The sequence below is a fragment of the Nyctereutes procyonoides genome, unplaced genomic scaffold (genome assembly GCF_905146905.1).
Source record: "Nyctereutes procyonoides isolate TBG_1078 unplaced genomic scaffold, NYPRO_anot_genome, whole genome shotgun sequence".
Lineage (NCBI taxonomy): Eukaryota > Metazoa > Chordata > Mammalia > Carnivora > Canidae > Nyctereutes > Nyctereutes procyonoides.
Window position 1 is genome coordinate 30,649,828 of NW_026575122.1, and position 21,208 is coordinate 30,671,035.

At 40.4% G+C, this 21,208-nt stretch overlaps 1 long non-coding RNA gene across 1 annotated transcript in view; it reads left to right on the top strand.

Annotated features, from left to right (window-relative positions):
• Positions 1–6,276: 6,276 nt before the first annotated feature.
• Positions 6,277–21,208, top strand: part of LOC129517028 (uncharacterized) — a 31,551-nt gene continuing 16,619 nt past the window's right edge. Inside the window, exons 1-3 of the long non-coding RNA XR_008665924.1 lie at positions 6,277–6,338; positions 15,209–15,318; positions 18,295–18,459. This is a non-coding gene — a long non-coding RNA (uncharacterized LOC129517028). The remainder of the gene's footprint in view (positions 6,339–15,208; positions 15,319–18,294; positions 18,460–21,208) is intronic.

Genomic DNA, 21,208 nt, shown 5'->3' on the forward strand with positions numbered 1-21,208 from the left:
GAGAGAAGATGAAAGGTAAGACAGGCAAATTGCCCATCTGATTTTTAAGAAAGAGAGAGGTAAATTCTGCAAGCTGTATATTTTTTTGATTATCTCACATCAGGTTCTAGAAAGATGTTGAAATCTTAGTGAAGAGGAAGAAGCAATGTTCACTAGGATACGCTCATTAATAACAACAAAAAAGTACAAAAATAGACTGTTAAGGGTTTGCATGATGTGGCGATACCATGGAATTAAATTTAATGGGGATAAAGGAAAGATACTGTATTTGCATCCAAAACACCAATGGCACACTTTCAGGATGTGACATGGCTTAGCAATAGTATGTATGACAAAAGCGGATAAATTTTATTTGAAAATAAATCCGATTTGAGTCACCTATGTGATGTGACCATGAAGAAAGCTACTGCAGTCCTGGGTTGCATTAAATTAAGCTTACTTTGGTCTTGTGACTTACTGATTGATGTGCAAGTCTTATCTGATGACCTAAATAGAAACAGATCCTGTTTGAACACCATTTAAAAAAATTTAGTTGTCCTTCCTTCTTTAAACCTGGCAGAGTCTTATTGAGAAACCAGTATGTGATTCAGTCAGGGGTTGTACCTGCTGTATGAATCACATTTGTGGCTGCACGGAGAATAAGATCCACCCAGGCTCAAGTGATCTGTCTATTCATGTGCCATTACTGTGCTATATTAATTATAGAGACTTTGTGGTATATTACTATCTGATAGAGCTAGTTCTTCTGCATAGTTCCTCCTTTTTAGTGTTTCTGAGAAGATTTTTGATGCTGTTGGTGATCTATAGGCTCTTATCCTTTCTAACACCTATCTTCCCATTTCACACCAGCAGAATGTGTGTGGATGAGAAAAAGGAAGCAGTGCTTCTAGGCATTCATCTCTCTTTCTCTCTCTCCCCATCCCTGCACTCCTTTTTCTCAAGGAGACTTGGTGAATGTAGGCTCTGTTGACAGCAGCCAGTCTTACTTCCATTCTTGGCTCAACTGCTCATCACCTTTTAGGACAAGTTCCCTAAAATCCCTAAGCCTCAGTTTCCTCATCTATAAAGTGGGAAAAATGGGGATGTTTGAGTGGCTCAGTGGTTGAGTATCTACCTTTGACTCAGGTGGTGATCCTGGGGTCCTGGGATCGAGTCCCTTATCAGGATCCCCATAGGGAGTCTACTTCCCCCTCTGCCAATGTCTCTGCCTCTCTCTGTGTGTCTCTCATGAATAAATAAAATCTTAAAAAAATAAAATGGGAAAAATGATACCTTCAACTGAGTGAGAATAAAGGGAAATGATATACAAAAAGCATTTAGACCAGAGCCCAATACAGAGAAGGGTCTCCATAGATGGCAGCCATGTTTGCTGTTCTTGTAGCAGATATTGCTTTGTTATTATAGTTCCTCTTATTATTATCATCAGTGACTCCTTTATTTCCTTTGTTCTGGTTCATGAATTTGAATGGGAAAAAAAGGCATCTCAATTTCATCTAAACTTTCCTTGATATCTAGCTTTTCCTTCTAGTTAAGAATGCAGGCAACAGACTGCAGTGGTATTAACTTTGTGACTTTGTCACCATAGAGATCACAGATCTTTTCATATCACCTGATAGTTGTTGCAGACATCTCAAAACATCTCTTTGAAATGATAGTAGTTATTTGACCCTTCATCAGATCTTAGTATTTAAAGCATTGATAAAGAAGTACAAATATTATTGTGACATATTATTTAAATATCTGATATCCATAACAATATAGTTTTTTTCTTTTATAGTTTTTTATATTTATTTTTTTTAAATTTATGATAGGCACACAGTGAGAGAGAGAGAGAGAGAGGCAGAGACATAGGCAGAGGGAGAAGCAGGCTCCATGCACTGGGAGCCTGACGTGGGATTTGATCCCGGGTCTCCAGGATCACGCCCTGGGTCAAAGGCAGGCGCCAAACAGCTGTGCCACCCAGGGATCCCAGTTTTTTATATTTAAAACACTATTCTGAGAAGATGTTTTTAGGCTTTGCTGGCCTGCCAATGAGAGCCATGTGACATACAGGGTTAAGTGCCCCTGAGCTGGGCCCCTGTTGCCTCTTCAGGCTGGTCAGCTCAGTTGGTTAAAGAACAGTGAAGGTCATAGGGGCTCTCTTCTGGGGTCACTTCACTTCACTTCATTCTATTCCTCAGCCCCAGAGGCTTAGCAAGCATGTCCAGAGATACAGAAGGGACTAAGACCCAGCAGGACAAGCCCATTGATTTGGCAGGTCACAGAAGGTCCTGTGGACGGCAGAATTAGCCTTGGCATAGCATTATGGGAGGGGTGGGCCATTTGGATAGGAGAGTTGATAGTTGGAAAAACATAATAAAGGGAGAAATGAATCACTTGTAACTAATGATGGGACTTGTGATTGATCAGCAGTTCTTCATCCTGATTGTCTCTCTCAGTCCAGGCCGTTTGGTTCTATGTGGTAAGGCTCCCCACTTCCTATTCCTTTCTGTTCTCATCACCACTTTCTCCATCTTGTCTCTGCTTATCTCTCTTTCTTTCTCTCATTTCTTCTCATTTTTTCTCCCCTTTCTCTAATTCCCTTCTCCCATTTCTTCAGGAAAGAAGCAGTAGAAAATTCTGAATTTAGTATTGGGCACATAGTGAACATTCTTCTCCATGCCTGACCTCATGTTCTTGACACTGATACTTGTTGGCTTTAGGCCTGTGCTCACGCCCTCCCCTTCCTGTCATCATACACGCATGCGCATGTGCATGCACACATATATACACACTCTCCATCTCTTTCTCTCTGACACACACACCTCAGAAAGATTATATTTATAATACCCTAGGGTATTTCCAAATACCAGTATTCATTTTGGGAGCACACTTGTCTCTCTTGCTTGGAACAGACTGAATTTTCCACTGGCTCAGAGTTTTGAAGTTCTTCCGGCTGAGGGAGGAGTGAGAGACTCCAGGGGACCAGCCATATGTCAGAGCGCTATCAACTTTCTGCTCTGAGGGTCGTGCTCACCAGAGCAGAACATTTGTTGAAGGGTTCACAGCTACATTTGGCCCAAGCAGTTCATGTTGGGTCTTTTAAATAAAACTTGCTGGGGGAAAGGGCTTCCAGAGTGGAGAGACCAGGTGTTGAGTGAGAATAGATCCTACAAGGCTGACACAGGCCATCAGAAATAGATGTTTCTGAGGCCTAGAGAAGAGGAGGGTTTTGAAACCAACAAATCCCCAATGGACAAATTATAACTTTCACTCAGTGTCTGTGAATTAATCTGAATTCACTTCTAATTTGGAGTGGCAGCCGAAGGCTCTCATTTCTCAAAACTGGAATCAAGGCTGCATTTATGCAAAGGCAGATTTGAGCAGTTCTTCTCTTCCTTGAATTTAGCTGTTCCATAAAGGAACTTAAAGGAGTTCAAAAACAGCCATTCTACAATTAGAGCTATGGCTTGAAATCCTCATTCCTGTGAGAGTTGACTCACTGACTTTAATTCACACTAAAGTGTGAATGACTAATCCAAGATTCTTTCCTTTTTTGCAAATAGGTTTATTAAATAAGAAATATGGCTAAGACACCATTTGCTTCAACGTGGATGGAACTGGAGGGTATTATGCTGAGTGAAGTAAGTCAATCAGAGAAGGACAAACAGTGTATGTTCTCATTCATTTGGGGAATATAAAAAATAGTGAAAGGGAATATAAGGGAAGGGAGAAGAAATGTGTGGGAAATATCAGAAAGGGAGACAGAACATAAAGACTCCTAACTCTGGGAAACGAACTAGGGGTGGTGGAAGGGGAGGGGGGCGGGGGGTGGGGGTAAATGGGTGACAGGGGCACTTGCTCATCAGCACTGGGTGTTATTCTGTATGTTGGTAAATTGAACACCAATAAAAAATAAATTTATTTAAAAAAAAGAAATATGGGTAAGAAATAGAGAAGGGAGGAGATTCACAGAGAAAGGGAGGGAAGAAGGAGAGGTGAATGGGAGGAAGTCGGATGGAAGGACAAAGAAAAATGAGATACCGGAGATTTTATAACTTTGTAGATATTTAACTTTATAACTTTATGGATTTTATAATTTATATGCTTAGAGTTGGTCCCAATGAATTTTCAGGAGGTAATTGCTTAGCTTAATTATGGTTAAGTTTTTAGCACTCACTTTCAAACTGGACTTTATGTTGGTTGGTTTTTCTTAGCCTCTCATATGAGAAGCTCTTTAGTGGGTAAAATGGGAAGGTAGCAAGAGAAAAGAGGCACTAAACTGGATCAGAACCATTGTGAGAGGATGATGTTTGATCACCTTCCATGTCATTTCATCAGATGTCATTTCAAACCAGTTAAAATGTTCTTCCCTTTTACTTCACAGTAAACAAATCTAGGGAGAATTCTTTCACTTCCCCAAATCACCATTCTTTAAATTGAATTTATTTCAACAATTTGATGTTGATTTTCAGTCTGGCTTCCATTTGGTTCCTATATGGGTCACTAAGCCAAAGGGCATAATATGTCACATGTTTCACATATAAATATCATCTGATTTTAGCTGTTCAGTGAGCTCCAAGGTCAAAAGAAGGGTTACCACCAGCAGAAAAGTATCACTTCCGACACAGGATGTGCTGTACCACACGTACATATACCACATTCACTGAGCAGTTAGTGTAGGTTTTCAGGAACTTGTTAGCAGAGTCTGTGGAAGCTTTGCGGGGAAAGTCACTTTTTACTCAGCCCAGCTTTTTAGCTCCCCATGCAAAAAGGTCAAGAACATGAAAAAAGGGTAGATGGGTCCCAGGGCACCCTCTGCCTTGAGAGGCTTCTCCCTCTGATATCTGGAAGGGGAAGAGGGTGGCTGAGTTCAAGATTGCTACCCTCAGACAGAGAGACTGAAGAGAAGTCTTCTTCAGATTCATCTCCCTTTGGTAGGACAAAGAAGCTCCAGCCCCAGAGTGGTGGGCTTGGTCTCTTTCTGTTAAGTTGCAAGATATTAGTTGGTCAAAAATGTCTGTCTGATGAATTCCTAGTCTTTTTGACTTTAAAGACTAAACGGCAACATTCTAGTAGTGTCAACTTAAGCACTATATGTTTTATATTTATATATGTCTTAATACTTTCTTGCTTATTCTAGACAATGACTTTATTTCCTCTTTACTGCTCAGTCTGAACATGCCTCATGATCTTGCATTGTAACTCTAGCTGACGTTTATCCTACGCTTTCACAGTTAGAGGTCACAGTGTGGTCCCCATCAGCATCCCCGGCCTGGGAAGTTAAAAATGCAAACTCTCAGACCTTACTCCAGACCTAAAGGATGGAAGCTCTGGGAGTGAAGCCAGTAATCTGTGTTTCAACAGGCACTCCAGGTGGTGTTGATAGACTCTTGAGTTTTAGAGCTACTAACTTTGAGTTAGTGTGTTTTTCATTCATTTAGTAGCAACACTCTTACATGTATTCTCTCAAATGTCACGTTGACCCGCCTCTCCTTTAGAGCTAGAGAAATGGAGGCTTAGAGATGAGAGGGAGGGTCCAGAGCCAGGCTAGTCTCCTCCTGTGGCTTTTCTTTCTCCTCTGTATTTCAGAGTTTATCACAGGATGCCTCTGCCTCTGCTGACACACTGGAGGGGAGCTAACCTAGAACACTGCTCAGAACACTTCTCCACAGTCTCAGGAAGGGGAGCATTGAGCATTGCTGGTCAGGCTGTTGAGTGACAGCTGATTGACAGCTGGCCTCCCCTGCTACTCCTGCCTCCTGGCTCCAGGGAACTCTCCCTCCCCCTCTTAATCTCTCTTCCCTTCTATCTGTGCTGTTGCACCTGCCAAGATCAACTGAGCCACTGTGGCTGCCTGTCTTTGGAGAGGAGCTGCGTGATCTGAGAAAGTTGGGCAGATGGAATGCCCTCTCCTTGGAAATAGACTCTCTTCAGGTTCAAGGTCTGGAGAGATTGTCCCTTAGGGCACAGGGCAAAGGCTTGCATGTTTATATAGGGCATGGAGTTAGGACAGGAGTTTTATGAACAGAGAGGGAGTTTTGTTGTGTTTTTGCCTTTGTGCTGATTCTTTTGGGGAAGTTGAATAGTGTGATAGAGAAATCTAGGACGAGAGAAAAAAAATCAATTTTAGTGAAGTAAATGTAGGTTCACTTTCATTTATAAATATATTTCTTCCATTTGTTATTACTCCATTCATCAGTTTCATACATATAACCTTAGATTCAGAATCATTTTTATTAACAATCAATGTTGCTTTCTTTTTTTTTTTTTCTTTCAATGTTGCTTTCTTTCAAGGAGGCTCAGAAACTTCGTATCTACCAGTGTGGCTGGCATAGACTCTGGCTGCCATTCACAGGGTAAGTGGTGGCCTTCTGTTGATAATTCCTGATGGACAGCATGTGCACCTCATTCTGTGGTGCCCACACACACACAGGCACACATGTGTGCACAAATGTGCACACATAGACACGTGCACATACATACATGGAACCCCTTATGTCTTTTTAACTTCCAAAAGTCTTTAGACATATAAAATTTGCCTTAACCTAAAGTTTAAATAAAAATTCTGAAATAATGAATGAAATCCATTCAGGCAGCTTGATGGTTTAAAGCAAGGCTGATCTTCCTGCTTTTTTGAAAAGCTCATTTCCAGAAATGAAGCTAAGTAGGCAAAGGAAGACCTATTTCTCCCAGCTGAATAGGAAACAAAACAATACATATTAAATGATGTCTTTAAGGTACTATACTGTTTGGAAAGAGATGCCATAGACATCCAGGCTATTTGTGTTAAGACTAAACACATAGTCACAATGTGAATTAAGCAAGGCCATGGTAATGTTGACAGAAAATGAGTCAGTAGGACTTTGTGAGCCATTCATTCCCCTAATAAAACATCTCCCTCCCTAACGAAACATCTCTTTTCTATCTCTTTTGACCTTGAGACATCTATAAAGGACAATGTCCTTCCTTCTTTGGGATTATCTAATCTCTAAGAGCAAGTGCCTTGCCCTCATATATTACTGGTGGGAATGTAAAATGATACAGCTGTTATAGAAACTCTTTAGCGATTCCTCAACAAATTAAACACGAAGCTATTATTGTATGTGTTTATGACCCAGAATATTTCACTCCTAAATATATAATCTAAGACAATTGAAAATATATGTTCAGATGAAAATTTGTACATGAATGTTCATAGCAGCATTATTCATAATAGCCCCAAAGTGAAAACAACCCAAATGTCTATCAACTGACTAAAAGATAACTGTTGTACCTATACAGTGGAATATTACCCAACCATAAAAAGGAATGATGTATTGATACATGCTACAACATGCATGAACCTTGAAAACATTATGCTAAGTAAAAGAAGTGAAAAACAAAGGGCTGCATACTGTATGATTCTATGTGAAATGTCCAGAAAATCCATGCAAATCCATGGAGACAAAAAAGTAGATTAGTGGTTGCCAAGGCCCAATGGGAGAGGAGATATTGGGAGTGACTTCTAATAGCTATGAGCTTCTTTTTCTGGAAATGAAAATACTCTGGAATTATATAGTGATGATGGCTGCATAATATGATTATACTAAAAACTCCTGAATTGCATACCTTAAAATAGTGAATTTTATGGTATGTGAATTATATCTCAATTTTTAAAGAAGCCTTTAATAGAGCTCTGCTCCTTCCCATCCCCCCACCTTTTGGATTAAGACAGGTAAGTAGGATGCACCTCAACCTTGGCCCCTGGTGAAGTATTTATTGATCTAGTGCTCTCTTTTGCCCTTTTTGATATGCTGTAAGTTATCAAGTGCTAGAACTGGAGGATCAGTTAATAAGAACTCAGAGGAGTGCAGGAAAGGAATGAAGAGTTGCATGGGTCAGCTGCAGTCTTTAGAAAAGAGCTGTACTCTGCATTTACTCCAAGTATCACTGGAGCCCTTTCATGGGCTGAATGTTGTGTGATTACTAACATGAGTAAGACTGAGTCTCTGCCTTCACAAAGGTCAGATTAAGACAGATGTGTTAAGGAAAGTCATAATTCAAATCCACCTACTACAGGAATGTACTAGAGGTTCTGAATTGACAGAGAACTTGTGGAAGAGATGTTGCAGGGGGTGGGGGTGGGGGTCCTTTCAGCCTTATCAACAGGATCAAAGGGGCAGAAGCAGGTATGATGGTATGTGTTTGGGGTGGATGAGGAAATGGCCAGAGTTTCATTTATATCCTTAAGGCAAGTAATTACTCAACTCTGCTTTATCTTTTGTAAAACTTCTTTCTAAAGGTTATATATGCACTGATAAAAGTTTTGAACAGTACAAGAGGGAACACAATAGATAGTCATTTCCTTGCACCCTTTCTTCTAATTGTTCTCTCCAGATGAAACTATCTTCAGATAGTCTTGTCTCTTAATAGATCCCTCTTTGCTTTATTTTTGAGAGAGACTCCATTGTCAAGACTAGAACACGGAGAATTAGAATGAAATTTTAGAAATCAAATTCTATAGATTGGTCATTTTTCATTTGCCTAATTCAATTCAGTCTAGTTCAATTTGGCTTAACTGATTCTGTTATCTTTACCTTTTGGCAGGCCTTTCACACCAATGAATTGATTTTAGTGACTTAAAAAAAAAAAGTTCAGTTGTTATGCATTCATTCAAACATTCATTCATCCAATAAAAATTTCCTGAGGTTCCTACCAAGTGCCAAACTCTGTTCTAAGACTTGGGGATGATGTAGTGAAGAAGAGAGACATAGTATCTGTCCTCAGAGCTAATTAGGGGGTACAGAAGATAAGAAAGTCAGGTTGAGAGAACTACTCTAGGTTATCTAGTCTTTGAGGATGTGATATTTAAGTTGAGACCTGAAAAACAAGAAGGAGCCATGCAAAAATCAGGGAGGGCACAGCTAGTGCAAAGAACCTACAGTAGGAACCAGTCAGGTATATTGAAAGAAATAGAAAGAAGCCAAGGATGGGTGGAGTTCAGAGGAGTTGTGGAGAAGGAATGGGCTTCTATTTATTTGTTAGGGCTGCTGTAACAAAGAATCACAGCCTGGCTGGCTTAAGTAACAGATGTTAATTTTGTCAAAGTTCTGAAGTCAAGAAGTCCAAGATCAAGTTGTTAGCAGGGTTGGTTTCTCCTCGGGCCTCCCTCATTGCCTTATAGATGGCCACCTTCTCCCTCTGGTGGTCTTTTGTCTGTGCTGGCCTTCTTCTAATCTCTTTTCCTTAAAAGGACACCAGTTGCATTGCATTAGGGCCCACTCATGTCATCTCATGTTACCTTAATTACTTCTTTAAATACCTTATTACCCAAAATGGTCATATTCTGAGGTACTAAGGTTTGAGGGGACACAATTCAGCCCATATCAGGGCTGGTAAATTCTGAGCAGGGGGTTAGATTGTGTAGAGTTTTGTTGGCCAGGGTCAGAAGTTTTATTTAAGAGTGAATAAGAGCCATTGGAAACTTATCTTTTTAAAGATTTATTTATCTACTTGAGAGACTGAGAGAGGGAGCATGAGCTAGTGGTGGGGAGGGGCAGAGGAAAAGAATCTTCAGGCATACTCCCTGCTTAGTGCATGCCTGTCACAGGATTTGATCCTGTAACCCATGAGACCAGGACTGGAGCTGAAACCAAGAGTATGAAGCTTAACCTATTGAGCCATCCAGGTGCTCTGGCTCTGGAAGCTTTGAAGCAGAGGGTTTACAGATCTGATTAATATTTGGTAAGTTAGTTTCTCTGGAGAGCCCAGCAAGGAGAACTAAAGCCCCACAGACCCCAGGCCCAGAGGTGATCTTTCCTATTAACCCGGGGCCTGGATTAAATTTTCTTTATTCTGCTCACTGTTCTTGTTTTTCACCAGAGTTTGCACAAAAGAAAACAACACACTCAGGATATCATGCCTCAGTACTCCAAACAAATTCTGAAATGCGTAAAAGTTCAACCATAAATACACATTTTTGCAAGACTCTCTGATCTATTTATGTTACAAAAATCTCATAAATGGAGGAACTGGATCAACGGCAAATAGCCATTGTTGACTTTCTATGAGTACATTGGTTATCATGATGACTTGTGTGCCACAGGATTGTTTTAAAGAGAGATTTCTGTGTTGGGGTAATTTTCTGTGCTCATCAGTGGATTTTGTTTTTTCATGTGGGTCAACATCTCCAACCATAAACAAAGAGGAAATGTTGGCTTGAGAAATATCTACTTTGTTAATAAGCAGAGCCGAAACTGGAAAAAAAATTTGGTTTTGCAAACATAAGCTTGTTGTTCAGTTAGTGCAAAGCATAACTCTTGCAAAATGCTAAAAGGACTTGGTCCCCATGGTCTAGTGTTTAAAATGGCTTTGGAAGAATAGAAACAGCAGCCCTGTTTATTGTGCAAATGTAGGGAATGTCAAAGCCAAATCATCAAAATTATTTTCAACAACTGAATGCCATTTACAAGTTGTGAGGTACCTACTTCGACAAAACTCTTTCAAGTTTAAAGGGAGAAAAATCTCTTTTTATACATCTAAAGACAGCATCAAAAATAACATCTGAGTTATAAAAATAATCCATGAAACAGATGACTTGATTCTATGACTTGATATTTTACCAGATAAAATTCCAAGTGAATCTCTTTTTTCTTTTGCATTTTTAAGAGCTGTTTCCCTTCTCTGGTTTGGTCCTCTGGTTAATGTGTTGAGGCAGGCTCTTGTCGTCCAGATGGACTATAATCTATATTTAGAGCTTCCATTAGCTCTTGTGTGTGAATGTGCTACCATTTCCTAATTTCAACACTAATATTCTACGAGAGTGGATTGCCATTTATGTTATTGCTGCATAATAAAGTCAATTATGCTAATTCATTTCATTTTTCATGGAGCTTTGAAAAACTTATGCATATTCCCTTTTTATTGGTTACCTATTGATAAATGGGAAGTTTTTAATTTGATAGCATTTACTAGCTTTCAGACTGGTCAGCCTTAGTTCTGGTTTCTTTCCATGTCCCTTCCATGCTGGTTTGGATGCTGTTTAATACTTTCTTTTCAGTGTGTGGGAGTTCAGCAATCCAACTAACCTTGAGAATGGAGGAATGAGAAATAGAACTGGTCCATCTTAGGGCAAAAAGGTTCATTTTGTCAGAGAAATTCTTTTCCTCTAAAGCAAGAAATTATTGTGTTATCCCAAATGCATTAAGTATTACTGTGCCAAAGCACTGCAGGAAGCTTAATGCCGAACTTTTCTAAAATGGATTGAGTGTTAATGAAAGTTTGAGGGTAGTAGAATTCAAAAGAGAAGTACTCTTTTTTTTTTATGACTATTTCCCAAAACAATGTAGTAGAAAGCTCTGATGATGATTATAAAAATAACAACTCCCTTTGCTTGTGCTAGAAAGAATATAAAGCGCTTTCACAACCGTTCTGCATTGAATCAGAGTAATCCCCCTGGTGTCCTCTGGCAAAGGCCTCTTCTGGGCTAACAGAATGCTGGCATTGTCATCAGAATCCTGGGAGTGAGGCCTTGGGCCAGGTCTTGGGATTTTAATAAACACAGCATATGAACAACCTTCTGGAATCAAAGTCTTTAACAAAACAAAACAAAAATGTGAGGCTACAATTACTCAAGTAGTTATTTGAACCTTGGAAAGGAGATGAGGAACCTACAGATGGCCTTGTGTTATAGGAGAAGGCAGATACCTACATTCATGTTTGTTCTCAATCACAGCAGCTATTTGTACTCAGTAGGAATATCTGCTTTGTGGTTTGTCACATGAACATAAAGCTCAAGGGGTTCAATGGAGTGGCCAGAAAAATTGGGCTGTGTCATTTCTAGTCACCAAGGTCAGCACAGAATATCAGACATGGATGTCTGGTGTTTGCTCTTTTACAGGTCAACTGAGGCAAGCTTCTTGCCACCATGTCACATGACCCCTGGCTGGAGAGGATAAGTGAAGACTCCAAGTCACACCAGTAATTCTCAGTCCCAGCTCCTGATATTTTTATGGTGTCTTTCTTTTCCCCTCACAGCTGGACTGCAGCCACTGCTGGCTCCTACTTTTCAGACTGCTTTTCTCCAGTCTCCTCTTAGGCCTCTATGACTCTTGAACCAACTCCAGCATGTGGGTTTTCTTCCCAACACATCTCAGCAGGTCTCTTGACAAGCTATGTGTCTAACAGTTCAACTCAGTTCTGACATTATGTACCTGGAGATAGTGTGAGATTCTATAAGAAAGTGTTCAGTCCTACTGTCATCTGCTTTCCAACTTCTGATGCCAGGCACAAACCCGGGTTGTTACCTGTGCTTCTGACTGGCTATAGATTGGAGGTTCCAACAATTTCCTCCTTGGGTTCAATTAATTTGCTAGAGTGTCTCATAGAACTCAGAGAAACAGTTTACTTACTAGATTATTAGTTTATTGTAAGAGTTTATAACTCAGGAATGGCCAGATGGAAGAGATGCAAGGGCAAGGTTTGTGGGAAGGGGTGCAGAGCTTCCATGCCCTCTCCAGGTACACCGCTCTCCCAGCACTGTATCTGGGGCACGCAGATGCAAGAGCACCTGACACAGGGGGTTCCAAGCAGAATAGGTTCGGCCACGTGCTGCTGACAAAGTCCAAAGGCAAAAAGATGAGTGGTGGTGAAACAAGAAAGGGAGTTATTTCAGTGAGACCAATGCTGGGAAGGCAGTAGTCTAGTGTCTCCAAAATGCTGAAAATACTTCTAGGTTTATATAAAGAAAATGTGAAACAAAGGTCAGTGAGTACATGCAGGTGGGCAATAAGGGTCAGGTGGATCATTGTCTTGGGGTCAGTTACTCTGGGGTCTTGCTGGCTTAGGCTAGTCCTTACTGCTTAAGGGTACTTTTGGTTCCCATCACAGGGTGCTTTGTCCAAAGGATCCTTTGCCTGAGTTAAGAGATAAGCTGGAAAGAAGAACTTAATCAATTAGAAAGTACAGATTGAGGTCAAAATGGAGGTGATTGATATCCTCTTTCAGCACATTCATGTGTATACCCACCTGAAAGCCCTTCAAACCTTATCATTTTTGGGTATTTATGCAGGCTTCATTACACAGGCATGATTGATTAAATCATTGGCCATTGGCGACTGATTCATCCACCAACCTCTCCCTCCACCCATCCTCCCCAAAGGTTGGGGTTGAGATGGAAAATTCTAACACTTAAATCCTACTGTTTATTCCCCTTGCAACCAGCTCCCAGCCTTAAGTGCTTTCCAAACGTCACCATTAACATCACAAAAGACACACTGATTACTCTCATCACAGAAAATTTGAAGGGTTTTAGGGGGGTCTGTATCAGGAACAGAACAATGACTGAATATATATTTCTTGTTATAAATCACAATATCACAGCTTGTCTTTCTGAAATTGTCACTTAAATGTTGACATTCCCCTGAGTGTGCCCTATAAATCTGTTTTCACTTTATCTCTAGACCAGTACTCTTTGGTTTCATAAATGTCTCATAGTCAGCATGACTGATCTGAATTCATCATGCTCCCACCCCTGAGATTATGTCTTCTTCTGAGATCCTTGTCTCTAATAGTGACCCAGACTCACTGTGCTCATGATAGTCCAGGCTCTATTCCAAGCATCTGACATACTTTACCTCATTTTGCCTGTTTGAGAACCTAGCACGGGAGGTACAGCTATTTTCCCCATTCCACACATATGAAGCATAGAGTGATTTGGTACCTGGCCCCAGTTTCAACAGCTAGTTGTGGGTAGAGCTGGGGGTTTGGCTGTGGGTTGTGTAAACCATAACTCTGCTGTGCTGCTTGTTGTTTGCATTTCCCTGGGTCAGAGACCCGGCCATCCTTTTTGATGCCTCCCTCTCCCTTGGCTACCACTTCCAGTCTCATGACTGTCCCATCACTCTTACCTCCTGAATGTCACCACCTAGTCCAAGGTATTGCTTCCTAAATGGACACATGCTGTGGCCTCTTAATAGCTCTTCCTGCCTCTCTGTCTTTTTGCCCCCCCCCATATACTTAACTATGTTATAATCAAAGAAATCTCTCTAAACCATAAAGTCAGTTGTGTCACTCCACTAATTAAAATGCTCCAATGGTTTCCTATTGTCTTCAGATCAAAGCCTGTTAAAGGATAGACTGAAGCATATTAAAAGTTTTTGGTTTATTTAAGCAAAAATCCAAGTTGGAATAGAATCCTGAACTAGAAGTGATTAGAAACGCTCCACTGATAGGAGTCAGGAGAATGACACACCGAGCAGGGGCAGAAGCAAAAGAAAGGAAGCTATCGGACTATATCTTTAAGCCTAGTTGGCTGTTTGTGATTGGTTGTCCTTCATTTTGATTTCTTAACTTTGAGGCATTTATAGGCTTAGATTTTGGTTTGTTTATGTCAGGCATTTAGAGCCACTTCTGTCTAACGGCCTCCTTTTGAAAACAAATTGAACACCCTTAACATTAATCAAAAGGTATGATCTGGCTCTGTTGTCCCTTCCAGTCTCATTCTTCTTCCCAGACTCTCCCCTCACCTTGTGCTGTCCACATGGTCCTGTCTTTCTGAACCTTTTTCCTTTCCTGGTTTTTAGAAAGACACCTGCTGTCTCTTACCTCTTGGCCACGGAACTGTTTGATCCCTTTGCCTGAAACACTTCTCTTTTGCTTTTCCTGGTTTACTACTACCTATCTCATCCCTTTAAGGCTTCAGGATCTCCTTCCTAAGATTCTAGAAAGGGAATTTGGTTCCTTGGCTATGTTCCAGAATAGCTGCTGCTTGCTTGCTATGTGCCTGGTCCTGTTCAGAGCACTTCAAATGTATTCACTCATTTAATTTCACAACAACCCTTTGAAGTAGGTACAATTAGCATTTTTCAGATGAAGAAGTGGAAGCACAAAATGTATCCATCACAGTCCATTGGGAAAACCGAAGCTACCCTAGTAATTCGCCAGAGGAAATTCAATACAGGGCTCCACCACAAGGGTATTGCAAGAGCACAGAAGGCAGATAGTAGGTGAGCAAGGCAACTTGGAAAGGAGCAAGAGTAGGAGGCTGCTGCTGTAAGTCACAGGGATGGGGGTGGGGTGCAGGAGTGGGAGGCGATGTCACCAGAGCTGAGGTTCTGGGCTGCCCAACAGGAATTGGTATCCAAAGGGGAAAAAAGGAATTGGAACCCAGGAATAATTGCCGCCATGCCAGAGCTGCCACCCCAAACAGAGGGCATGAAACACCCTGACATTTCTCTCCTCTTTACAGATTAGAGTCTACCAGTGCTTTTCATTGGCTGAGCTAACCAGACACTCAGTGGCTGAAATGTAGTTCTCAGAAGTTATGGGGAAGATGGGGAATGGATTGAGAGCAAACAGGTAAGAGACAGACCCAGAGAAGTTGTGTGACATTCGCCCAATGTCACACAACTTCTAGGGAGGGCCCAGATAATTTGTCCCGAGTGTGTGATCCATAAGGACTGTTAACATATTGCCTCTCTGAGAGCCTTAGGCAAAGCACTGAATCCCTCTGCCTCAGATGTATGAAATGCAGGAAATAGTAGTATCCTCTGTATAGCGATATAAAAAAGATTAAATGAATCAAAATGTGTCAAATATTTTGAACAGTGCCTGGAATAACATATGCACAGTCAATTCTGGTCCCCATGACAGAGACAAGTATCTCAGGAGGAAACAGTGGTCTGAGGGTGGAAGCCATGCCCAGTACCATTCCAAGCTTTTTCTCTGTAACTTAAATCTCCATTTTACAGATGATAAAACTGAAACCCCAGAAGTGCGACTTGTCCTAGGTGACATAGCAAAAATGGAAGTAGGACTCAGGAATTGGATCCAGAGCCTGTGTGTTTAACCACCATATTGAAATTTTTATAAAATAGACTCTCCAGCTAGACTGAAGGTAGTGGCACAGGCTATACACCTTTTGCTTCTCTTTCCTTAGCACTAGCTCAGTGCCTAGCGCCTGGAAGGTACTCACTGCATGTCTGCACCATGAGTTTTATTATTTATTTATTTGTTTGTTTGTTTATTTATTATTATTTCTTAAAGATTGTATTTATTTATTTGAGAGAAAACAGAGCAAGAGAGAGCACAAGCGGGGAGTAGGGACAGTGGGAGAGGGACAAACAGACTCCCTATTGAGCAGGAAGCCAGATGCAGGGCTCCATCCCAAGACTCTGAGATCGTGACCTGAGCCAAAGGCAGACTCTTAACCAACTGAGCCACCAAGATGCCCCGTGCTTCATGAGTTTTAAATGGATTGATGATTTGCTAGTACCCAGGGAGAGGGAAGGTTCCCAGACTTGTTTTTTGGACTTCTCAGTCAGCAGTGAGGTGTCCAGTCATGAGTTGCAGGCCCAGCCTGTCTTCAGGGACTGATTTTAGGCTGTCTTCACAATGTATTCCCAGGAGTCCCAGCTTTGCCATTTCATGTAGTTTTGGGATGTCTTCTTCTGACCCTCTCCTCCCAGAGGCCATCCATTTTTCCATCTTGCTGAGTGCTCAGGGTGGCCAAGGCTAAGAGTCAGAAGGGGGAAAATTGCAACAGGACAATGTAAGAGAAAACAAAATGGGGTAAAATGTCACCATTGGAGAGTTCTCAAGGGCACTTAAAGATCATAATTTGGAAACACATCTGGAGGTAAGACAAGACTGAGAATTACATCTTGCTAGGACACATTATTTCTATTTTTATCTGTGTAATTGACGTGGTGTATGATATGGAAGCAGATCACTTTTCTCTGCCTGTTTCCCATATAAGAAGGCAAAGATAATTTCTACCAAATGTTGGAAAGGCTTAGTTACTAAGCCTTACTGGTTTAGTTACTGACTCAAATTTTGGCATGAGGATATTGGCTAAAACTCAGTTTTTGGCCTATTTGCAACAGTATGCTTTGGGGATGCTGCCCTTCCTTAATTTTCTCTCATCTTGCCAGCTGAAAGATTTGGTCTTCTTGTAAGAAGCCAATGTGTATTTATTTAACAAGTAATATGAATTATGTATCTGCTAATGGTACCCTTTTCCCTTTGTCTGCCTTTTATGTCCTAACCTTACCACTGCCACACACTTTCTAGCCTATTTTCTTTGTCTTTTCCCCCTCTTTTATATTTAAAGGATTGTATCTTGCTGAATTATATGTATTTTTGTAAGCCATCCTTAGTCCTTTCTGGAACAACACAAATAAATAGATACTGGCTCAAAAGTTTTTATCTTAGACTTGATTCTTCACTTTTAGTGCAGTACATTGAATTACTGACAAGCATCATTGTCCCATTACTTGTTTAATGAACTAATGTGGCAGATGCCTTTTTAAGGCACAAAGTTAAATATTAAGTTCCAGGGTTCCTAACTGAGAGAATTTGTAATTTTAGAATTAGTTGATTAAGAAATATATGTTGAGTGGTTGCTAGAGGCAGGGGCTGGGAAGCAGTTGAAATGGATGAAGGGCGTCAAAAGTTGCAAGCTTCCAGTCACAAGATAAGTAAGTTCTGGGGATGAAATGTGCAGCCCGGTGATGATAATTAACGATACTGGACCATATGTTTGAAAGTTGCTAAGAAGTAGATCTTAAAAGTTTTCATCACAAGAACAAAAATTTGTGGAGTGCCTGGGTGACTAAGTTTTTGGCTCAGGTCATGATCTCAGGGTTGTGAGATCAAGCTGCACATTGGGCTCCACACTCAGCGGGGAATCTGCTTAACACTCTCCCTCTGCACCCACCCTGCTCACACTCTCTCTTTCTCTCAAATAAGTAAATAAAATCCTTAAAAAGAAAAGAAAAGAAAAGAAAAATATTTGTAACTATGTGAGGTGATGGATGTTGACTAAACTTACTATGGTGATCATTTCATAGTATATACTAATATCTAATCATCATGTTATACACCTAAAACTAATACAATATGTTCATTATGTCTCAATACAAAAATATACAAATGACCAAAAAAGTCATACACATTTCAACAATAATTGAATCATCAGAAATGATAGTGAGTGACCAGGATGTAGTGTTTGCTGAAATGAAAAGTATCAGATGTGAGGCAGTCCTGATGTTTTAGTATACACCACTGGACTTGTTATATACACTCCTGTCCATTATACTTATTATATTTTAGCTTTTGCTTTTGTAAAACATAGACAAAGTATATAGTGAGATCAAGGAAAGGAAATTATTTCAGCAAGTATATCAATACAAATAAATACAATTTAATACAAATTAATCAGTATAGATTGATACCAATAAATCCATAATGATCAATGCTGAAGAAAACACATGCTGAAAATCTACTTGATTTTGCTAATGTTTTTTTTTTTTTAATTTTATTTATTTATGATAGTCACAGAGAGAGAGAGAGGCAGAGACCCAGGCAGAGGGAGAAGCAGGCTCCATGCACCGGGAGCCCGACGTGGGACTCGATCCCGGGTCTCCAGGATCGCGCCCTGGGCCAAAGGCAGGCGCCAAACCGCTGCGCCACCCAGGGATCCCTTGCTAATGTTTTAAAGTGAGTTTTTATTTTATTAATAATACAGAAACAAAATTAATGAATTTATAATTTATCAATTATATCTTATTAATCACAACCAATCTATATACATTTGAAAAATAGTTGCATATATACATGGTGAAAACAAGGTCTTCGTTGGGTCTTGGACAATGTCTGTTGAACATATGGAGTAGAAGACCCCTTGCCAGAATTTCATAGTGCCCCAGAGGCTGATCGTTGCTGGCTAGGAACTTGGCATTCTACCTTTATTCTGTTTTCAAGGCGTATACGGGTAGGTGCTAATGCCCCCACTAGAGAGTTTCCTTCTCATAAAAAATACAAAACAATTGGCCCAACTTCAACCTTTATTGATAACATTTCCCTTCTACCTTTCTAGATATGCATCAATATCACTTCATCACATTTGAAAGATGTTTAAATCAGTACACATTTGTACTAAGATTTTAAACGTGTTTATGTGCTCTGATACAGTATTTTGTTTTTGTCAACTGTATATAACTCAGCAATATTCCTATTAAAGAATAGATCTAAGAAGGTGAGGATCACATTTTGTAAAAAGGAAACCATAGGGAAGTTAATGGCTTCACAGAGGTCATGTTTCAAGGGAGAAGCTGACCTGAGACTAGACTTTTATTTCTTAAAATGAATTCTGTTGCTTCTTCCTTCATTATATGTGGACTGAGGGCTGTCTCTTTAAAAAAAAAAAATCTTTTTAAATAAACAAGTTCCCAGTGACCCCTTCACCTCTCATCCTCTCCCATCAATGAAATATCAGTACTACATATAGGCAGAACTGGGTCTCTCTATTCTTCAAAATCTTTGCTTCCCATTGGGGTCTTGAAATCCCCCTCTACCATCTACATACATTAAGAAATCACGATTATTCACTCTAGACAGCGGCTTTTCTTCTATACAGAGCAGCTCTTTTGCAAACAAAGACTGGCACATCTGATCTATAGGATTTTTGTAGTTGTTTAATGGAATTTACTGAAAGTAACTCAGCAACGCAGAGTTTCTATGGGTAGCCATGCCTCAGGAAAAGCCTGTGCTTAAAGCCCAACACTAAATAGCATTCCATGAAAGGCCCTCTTGCATGAATGACCTCCCCTGCAGATACTTCCCAGGCACGAGGGAAACCTGGCAGGGATCCATCTTGTTTATCTCTGTGTGGATTTTTTCCTTAGCCCCTGACATAGGTCGATTCTAGATTATAATCCAACCTGCTTCTTTCAGATCCCTGAGGAAATTTTGAGAGAGAATGCAACTTGTTTTGTGAACTGAAAACCAAGTAGCTCATGTTTGGCTAAAGATGAAAAAAAGAAAAGAAAAGAAAAACTCATGTGGGGAAACTAAATGAAACACTAGTACTCTTTCTTCCCTATGGGCAGTACAGGGTATGGGAGGACAGGGGAGGGGGTGGGAAGCGTAAAGGAGGCAGCTGAGTTTATTTTTAACACAAGTTAAAGGCATACTCTGTGTTCTTTCCTTTTAAAAATAGACTTTTAACCTCTTGAGGCATTTTGACTCTATTCTGCCTGTGGGGTAATACCCCTTTTGCGCTGGCAACTCCCACTGGATCTTTTCCCATCGCAGGCTTACTGGCCAAGTCGTTAGCAGGATGGAAAAACCCCAGAATATTTCTTCAAAGAGCTCTTGAGCAGCATATACACATAGCTCCTGTGTGCAGAAAGACTTCTAAAACCCTGCTGCTTACCTGGACCTTGAGCTTTACAGCATCTTTCAAAACTTGGTGGTTAGGAAAAAAAAAAAAGTCCTCTTTTTAAAATTGTCTGAGTTAGTAAAACAGTGGACACAGTCCTCTGGAAGTCCATTCCAATAACTGACTCAATGAATTTAGGAATGACACCACACACACAGAGACACACACCCACTCACCCAGAAAATTAAATATGTATGAGTAGATATGATAAGAGTTAACCTCTGACACTGAGGGCTTACAACTTAGCAGGCACTGTTTCATATGGATCTAAAACTTTGAACAATTTTCTTCGTTTTACCCTCCCATTTTACAGATGAAGAAAACTTAGGATCAGGGCCATTCAGAAACTTAGGAAGATTATCAAGTCAGTGAGTGATATAAGAGGAAGGAATTCAAACTCAGGCAGTCACGCAGATCAAATCCACTGCTATCCCATATGTAAGTCCATAATTAGAAAAGGAGCCCTCACCTTAAGACACTTTTGCTTCCATCTGTTGAAAAGTTATCAAATACTGTTTTGTTACAACAAGACGTTTATTACTACTTGCAAGATGGTTGTCATCATAAAAATGCAAACCTGCAATATTGACAACGTCCAGGATGCCCCCTGGATTTGAAACCCTTGTCCTGTGCACAGTCTGCACATATATACGTGGCGGTCCCACATACACAAACACAAACACACAAACCTCATAAATTACAGGCATGGCAGTTTAAAAAGAAAGAAACAAATTGTTTTAATTTAAAAGGAGAGGGGACTGGTCTTTAGAGGTAACTGGACTGATTTGACGTAACAGCTCTTCTCTCAGTATAGAACTAGTACAAATCATATGAGAAAGTCTAAAATGTGTTGTATTTGTACACAGTACAAAAGTACTTTACTCCCACCTCTCCTTTCTTCTCCTCTGGGGAATAAACATTGAATTCACACTGGAACAGGTGGTCTCTATATATGAATGTGCATATGAGTGTGTTAAGGTTGTGGGAGGGGTGGAGAATACAACAGTTCAAAAACCGAGGGGAATT